The sequence below is a fragment of the Melopsittacus undulatus genome, chromosome 5 (assembly GCF_012275295.1).
Source record: "Melopsittacus undulatus isolate bMelUnd1 chromosome 5, bMelUnd1.mat.Z, whole genome shotgun sequence".
NCBI lineage: Eukaryota > Metazoa > Chordata > Aves > Psittaciformes > Psittaculidae > Melopsittacus > Melopsittacus undulatus.
This window is the reverse complement of record NC_047531.1, coordinates 875,837-882,688: the sequence shown is the minus strand read 5'-3', so window position 1 is coordinate 882,688 and position 6,852 is coordinate 875,837. Positions and strand designations below refer to the sequence as shown.

General features: G+C 44.3%; 1 long non-coding RNA gene across 1 annotated transcript; it reads right to left on the bottom strand.

Moving 5' to 3' along the window:
* Positions 1–1,070: 1,070 nt before the first annotated feature.
* On the bottom strand, positions 1,071–6,205 carry LOC117436212 (uncharacterized). Its single transcript, XR_004549630.1, has 2 exons — positions 6,005–6,205; positions 1,071–2,864 (listed from the first exon to the last, which is right to left on the bottom strand). It is a non-coding gene; the product is annotated as an uncharacterized lncRNA (long non-coding RNA).
* Positions 6,206–6,852: the final 647 nt, after the last annotated feature.

Sequence of the window (6,852 nt, the reverse complement as noted above, 5' to 3'; positions counted from 1 at the left end):
CTGGTTTGAGCCAACATCGGCTGCTGGGGAAACCACCGTCCCAACTGGGAATGTCATAAGGGCGAAAGAGCCATTTTGGCTAGGTGCAGTGTCTGACCAATTCATAGAGATGGGGGTGACCTCCCCACCAACACAATGAGAGCAGAAAGAAAGCAGAAACAGGCAAAATTAAGTGCCCTATGCTACATGGCAACAGGCAGAACCCAGAAAAGCACCTGGAGCTGCTGTATAGTCCCTGCTAGACCCCAGTACCCCCTAAGCAGTCAGCTGGGGAATACCCAGTAGTGTTGTTCCTACAGATCTCAAGAGTTTCTTGAGCCAAAACCACCAAGTCCAATATCTCACAATGGGATGTAGCGCCAGATATGAGCACGTGTTCCTGTTGGACATGGTGTCCTGACTCTTAGGACACCCTCGACTTAGTCAAGCCAGGGTGGTAGAACCCTTCACACACATAAGGGAATTGCTGTGGTGTTTAACTTTTTGATGGGAGCAATTGCTTGGCAAGAAGATAAACTCTAATAAATAAACTTTATTCCCCCTCTGTTTTGGATTCATTCATTAGCTGTGCTCCACGGGTCAGCCCAGAACCTCCTTTTAAGGGAAGTGGTGGACCTGAGAACTGGTCCCAGCACATATGTGAGGATTCCTTTGGACCAGGAATCCCCAGCTGTGGGGTAGCCCCATGGCCAGCTGTCTGCTACCTCCTGCCTTGGCAGGAAAGGCTGCCATGAAATGCCACTATTTCCAGCCAGCATCATACCTGAAGCACCATCACAACTAGTCAGGGCAAGTCAGAGCAACCCTATGGCTGCTTGATGGCACGTTTGCTGAATCTAAGGTGGCCTCTGCAGTACAGAAAGACAAGAAGACAGAGAGGTGGCTTAAAGCATCCTTGTAATGGGCTAACTCTACACTATGGCCCTATGGTGTGTGTGCACATGTATGTGTGCACACACATGAATCAATGTGATATATGGTTAATATATATGAATGAGTTCAGAGCCAACATTACAGCTTCGGGGGAGCCAATCCAACGTTGTTACTCATCTAATTCCAAAGAGCAGTTATTCCTTTTAGTCAAAGTTTTATTTTTATTTCAAATGTGATGTGGTTACAAACTCATTCCCTTGTATAATTTCGCTTTCCAAGTTAATTACAAGATGTTCTAATTAATTATATTTAATGATTAACGTACAAACTCACAAGGAATGAACATAGCTTAGAGAACATTTGCTCTCAAAAGATATGTCTAGACTAGTTTGGTTTATCAGGAAAAGGTTGAAAAAATTAAAATGAGAGAGCGCCAGGGAGAGAGAGCAAAAATACACCATGTAAGAAAAAATAGCAATAAAAAAGAAACCCAATTATGTCCAAACAAGAGCATATTTTTCTTTGGAGTTCAAACACCACCTTTAACCATCTCCCCACCCAGGATCTGATTACTTTTAATGGGACTCTGCTTGTGATTTAAGTTGTTGTTCATTTGTACACTAATTAAGTTGAGTTGAGTTGGTGTCTATTACATCATGGTTTATATTATGAATTCACACTGCAATTATGTGCGTGTGTGCAAGGGTAAGTGAGCAGAAAAAGGACCTTCTAGTTAAGATCACAACCAATAACTCCAGCAGGCTGGATTTAGCTGAAGTCTACCACACACCTCTTCCCCAGCCTTAGCCTTGTCACCTCCAGACACCCAAATGACACATACAGGAGTGGGAACTTTGCCTTCAGACATCCTAGTGTGATATATACACACTATATATAGTTCAGATATACCAATGTGAAATGTCCATGAGGAAGCAGGATCCATGAGAAGAGACCGTGAGACTAATCCTTCACCCCTCAGGCTAGATGGCTGCTGACACCTGGGCACTAGTCTCTGAGCAGCATCTAGCCCAGCAGGACCATGATTTTATACAGGGTGTCAATTGCCACAGGAATCAGGGATTATAACATTAATTATCCATCCAGGGTTAAAGAATGCACATACGTATCTATTACACATACCTCTGCTTGTAATTCATACACATATGGGCATGTATAATAGACATCTAATTTCTAATGCAAGAAACTGAGATTTTCTATAGGCAGAGATTGAAGTGCATTAAGTCAAAATATGTTTCAAAGTCAGAATTTAAAACCTTCTATTTAAAATATTTTTCCCCTTTCGTAGCTATTTTGTCCAACTCAGCAAAATATCAGTGGGCTGCAAACCAACCCTAAATGTTAATGCCAAGACAACTGCCACAAACATTTTCAAGCAGCATGTCCAGAGCCCCCCGGTTTGAAGCATGTGGATGCTCTGCTGGGTTTTAATGCTTGCAGTATCATGTTGCTTGGTGAGCTGGCTGTGGAGAAGGACACCCCTCCACGAGGTGCTGCACAAACACAGGCTCTATTGTTCAGCCAGACGGCTGAGTGCTCGTGGCAAGGGATACAGATATACCAGCTTTCATTCTGTGCTGTGAGAACAGGACAGCGTCATCTCCACTGATTTATTCTCACCAGCCATAAATGCTGAAGTCTCATTAACACCTTCCACCAAATATTGCACAGGCACAGACTAGAGGGAGAGAAAAATGTCGATCCACCAAGTTATGACACAGACATCAGACAATTACCTAAGGGAAACTCCAGAACACCTTGTTCCTGCTAAAAGCTTCAATTCCATTCCAATAGGAAATAACACTGACTTGCTGCCCTAGTTGTTCATCTTCAAGACTTTCATATTGTTGGGAGATCTGAGAAGTGACCACAAGTGGATTATGGATGTTCAAGATAATAACAGCAGCAGAAAAGGGCAATGAGGAATCTGGTCCCTTCTGGGTCTTCTGGAAACAAAGTTGTGCAAAGCAGATCTGTGGAAGGAATGAGTTAATAGTTGGATAAAACAAGCACCACTTTTATCCCCCTTTCTTTCTCAGCACTAGGATCCCAGCTATGCTCCTAAGTCCCTGTTTAGCATCTCAGGCTACATTCTTGAAAGCATTTAACTTCATCTATTCTAGTAAATAAAACATGCATGGGGCTGTTCTTGGGCCCAGAGGCCAATTGGCGTGGATCAACCCACGTCCGTGCTGATAAGCGTCTTTGCTTCCAAAACCAGGGGGCTGCATCTGAACTGCCTGTGGTGATGCTCCTTGGCCTGGGCTGTCCCTGGACCATGCCCAGGCATTGTCTGGAAGAGTGCTAGTTGGAACAGGACAAAACCATTGCCAGGGATGCTAAGGGTTGGATAGTTTGGGAGAACATGTGCCAGTACCTGGGACTGAGCCCTGGCCTTGTTTAGTTTATTGACACAGCTATAGCTTTAGGTGTTTAAGTGTAATTATTTAGGTACCTAATTCCCATGGATCTCCCCTTAGAAAACAGGTTTCATAGCAGTCTGTGCATGGTTCAGAAGACTGCCTAAACTAACCAATAGGGAACAGCAAAGGGAAAAGAGTAAAAATGATATGTTTCAGTTCCTGCCTCCCTTTAGGATGCAGGTACCATACTCCATGCGGCTAAAGGACATCCCCTTCCCAGAGGATAAATGGCCCTGACCCCTCTCCTGGAGTTAAGCAAAGTTTTTTCTCTCAAAATCTTAAGAAAGGGGCAGGAGTTTCCTGTTCCCCACCTCTTTTATCCCTGTTCTGAAGGGCCTCACAGTGGATGTGTAAGTACTGGGTGAGCTCACTCCTTCTGAAAGCATTTGAAATGTCATTCCTGGAAAGTGCATGCAAAAAAGTGGAAGGAGGAAGGTCTGGAAGGAAGAAGAGGACAAATAGAAAGTGTTGAGAGGCACTTAGCCAGGAAGGCTTCTTATTGACATATAAGTGAGTATCATTATTAAGCAATTTGGAGCAGGAGGTAGAAAATACAAGAGAAATAAAGATTGGAAGACAATATAAAACACTGCAGTGAAGCAAAACTTTGCTTTACTGCTAATCCCACTGAAGTCTCTAGCCTGGTGTTGTCTCAGCAGAACATATTCTGTGAGCAACTTGGGAAGTAATCTGAGCGTCTCTTTTTTCTTTCATTGGCTCATCCAGTATTAAATCATCTGGCAGTGAAGAAAAGCATTTAAAGTTAACTTCCACACAGAGCAAATTCCTCTGGAAAACTCACATCCTTCAGCCCTGGTTACCCAAAGTCTGGTAGCATTGATTAGGCTGGGCTTAGGTCTGAGTTTTTTAATGTGTTTTCATTTTTAATACTAAAATAAAAAGGCAATTTTAAAGAGAGCTGCTAACTTCTTTGGACTTAGTCACTTGCTGGAAAACATAGAAGGCAGATGTTTGAGTTGAGGAAGAGAAAGTTGGTGCTAAGCTTCTGATATGCTCTTCTGTTATACTGGGACAATGAAAGTGCAACTACTGCTCCCCCAGGAATCTGGGGATTAAAAGCTTTGTGTATGTGACACTTCAGACAGGGAAGCAAGGTGCATCCCTCCTAAACAAGGGCTTTGCACTTAGGCTACAGCCAGTGCTAAAAACATCTCTACATCCCTATTCAGGGGTGACCTAAGAGGTCCCCTCTACCTCTAACTCCAAGCCTGTCTCTTTTGCACCAACACTAGTCTTCTCTTCTCTACATTCCAAAGCCTTTGATGTTCCCAGGAGCCCTGCTTCAGTGCTCTTCTCTGCACACACCCGCAGTGCTTAGCCAACCCAGGGACCTCCTCATCCACAGGCAGAATGACATGTCCTCCCAATGGCCCAGCACCATTGCCTCCACACATCCACCTGATCCTGACTGGTTTCATACGTGGTTTGATACTTACTATTTGCTCCCATCTGCCTCCATCCCCTTCAACCCAGGTCACCTCAGCTTTTTTCCCTTGTTTCCAGCCCCATTCCCCATTCTCACTAGCTGACAGACCTGCTCATCTCTTCCTACCCGCAGGCTTGGGAAGCTGAAACACCCCCGTCGAGTAACACACCTAGTTAACTGTGTAATGCTGTACCTATGGGGCAATTCCATCCCAGCACCTGCAGGGATCCTGATTACACCCTAAAACATGATATTTCAATTTCATTATCTGATTGGGCATTAGCAACAAGCACCACTAATGAGTATATTAGTCAGTTCCTTTATTAAACTAGCGGCAGCATTTGATGCAATGACCTCCTGATGCAGCTCTTTGATGCCATGTGATTTGATTTTTATTTCTTTTTTTAAACTGAGAAAGATACAGCAAGGCAGATGGAAAAATGGTGAGGAGCAGAATTAGCACATTGGCAGTGCAGGCAAATACATGTTCAGCAAGGAGAATAAGAGCTGCAGAAATGGCAAGTGGTGAGCTCTAGCTAACTAATATTTGAATATACTCATTCATTATTCCTGCCATTATTACTGTGAATTTGTTGTTGTTATTCTATTACACAGCCAGTCCTGTGGACTGGTTTGCCATCTATAACCTAGGGATGTTTCACCCTTAACAATTGTTTGGCCGTATTACCACAGGGCTCATTGTGCAAGAGGCACAGCTCAGAACAAAAAGGGGATGCCAGCCCCAGGGCATTTCCAGTACAATTGTCAGATGAGTGACAACAGAAAGATAGGGACAGACAGAGGAGTATGAGGAAACAGGGACAGATGTGTGGCTGATCCAGGGGTAAAGGTTTAGAGCACAGCTTTGGGCTTAACCTTCTATTGACTCCATTGGGGAAACATTGTGTTCAGCACATGAATTCCCATGTTCTGGCAAATCTACCTGCTGCAGAATAATACAAAGCATCCTAACAAAGCTGCCAGTATAGCTTTCACTAGAGAAGTCATTGCAGCTTTCCTTCCAAGATACTCTGATAGTGCAGTCACAGGCCCAGATGACTCCTCCAGCCCTTTCCAAACATGATTGCTTTTGCACAGATTCCATCTCAAAGTCCAGTTCCAACCTGATAGTTAACCATTATAATGTTCAGGACTCCTTCAGATAATTACTGGATGTATTAAGCTAACCCAAACTGAAACATTAGGTGATTCGCACCCCTGCAAATGGTTTGCATGGGCTTACCTAAGATGCATTTTCACTGGCCATAGGTTGTTTGTGGCACTGCTCTGGCATGCTGACATGTGAAACACCATTGTATGATCCACCTGTCAATGGGACATAGAGGCCAGTTCACTCAGCTGCTGGGAGTAAGATGCTGAATACACAGGAGATCTTAACAGAATTATTTCTGCAGTAACTTTCCTTCAGGAGGCAAAGAAGCAGCAAAGCAAGTTGGGAAGATGAAGAGGAAAAACAGCTCTATTGATATGATAAACATTGGAAGACTCAACCTGTCTACTTGCTGAATGACCTTGTATCCAACGGGTTAAAATACTACCATCACTGTGCCAAGTTTGTTCTAATCCTAATACTAATGTGTCACCAAGCTGTTGTTTTCTCCCTGTCACAAGCAAAGCCCTCTGCTCCCTGCTGCCATGGAGGATGGTGCCTGCAATGGCCCTACTGATAGTCAGTGCTGCGTCCAGAGGGCTAGTTCAGATTTCTTGTCAGGGCAAAGAGGATCCTACATCAAGGTTCATGGTCTAAATACTGCCCATAAACTGTCCAGTCTTCACACAACTGCAGCAAGAGGCTCATGGCTTCCTTTGACCAGGACTGACAAATGAGTACTTCACATCCCATCTTCACATTAGCCAGGAACTGGGCATTGGGGGGGGACACCTACAGAACACTAAATGAGACCTGGGGATCTTCTTCCTCATATGCTGGATTGGCTCAGCCAAACTTGCCCCTCTTATGTGTTTTCAAGCAGACCCTCTGCAGCATATCACCCAGCCAAGCCGCATGTCCACGCATGCCTGGCAGCCCTCCACAAAGGCCAAGCCAAACCCCAGCACACCTGGATCTGC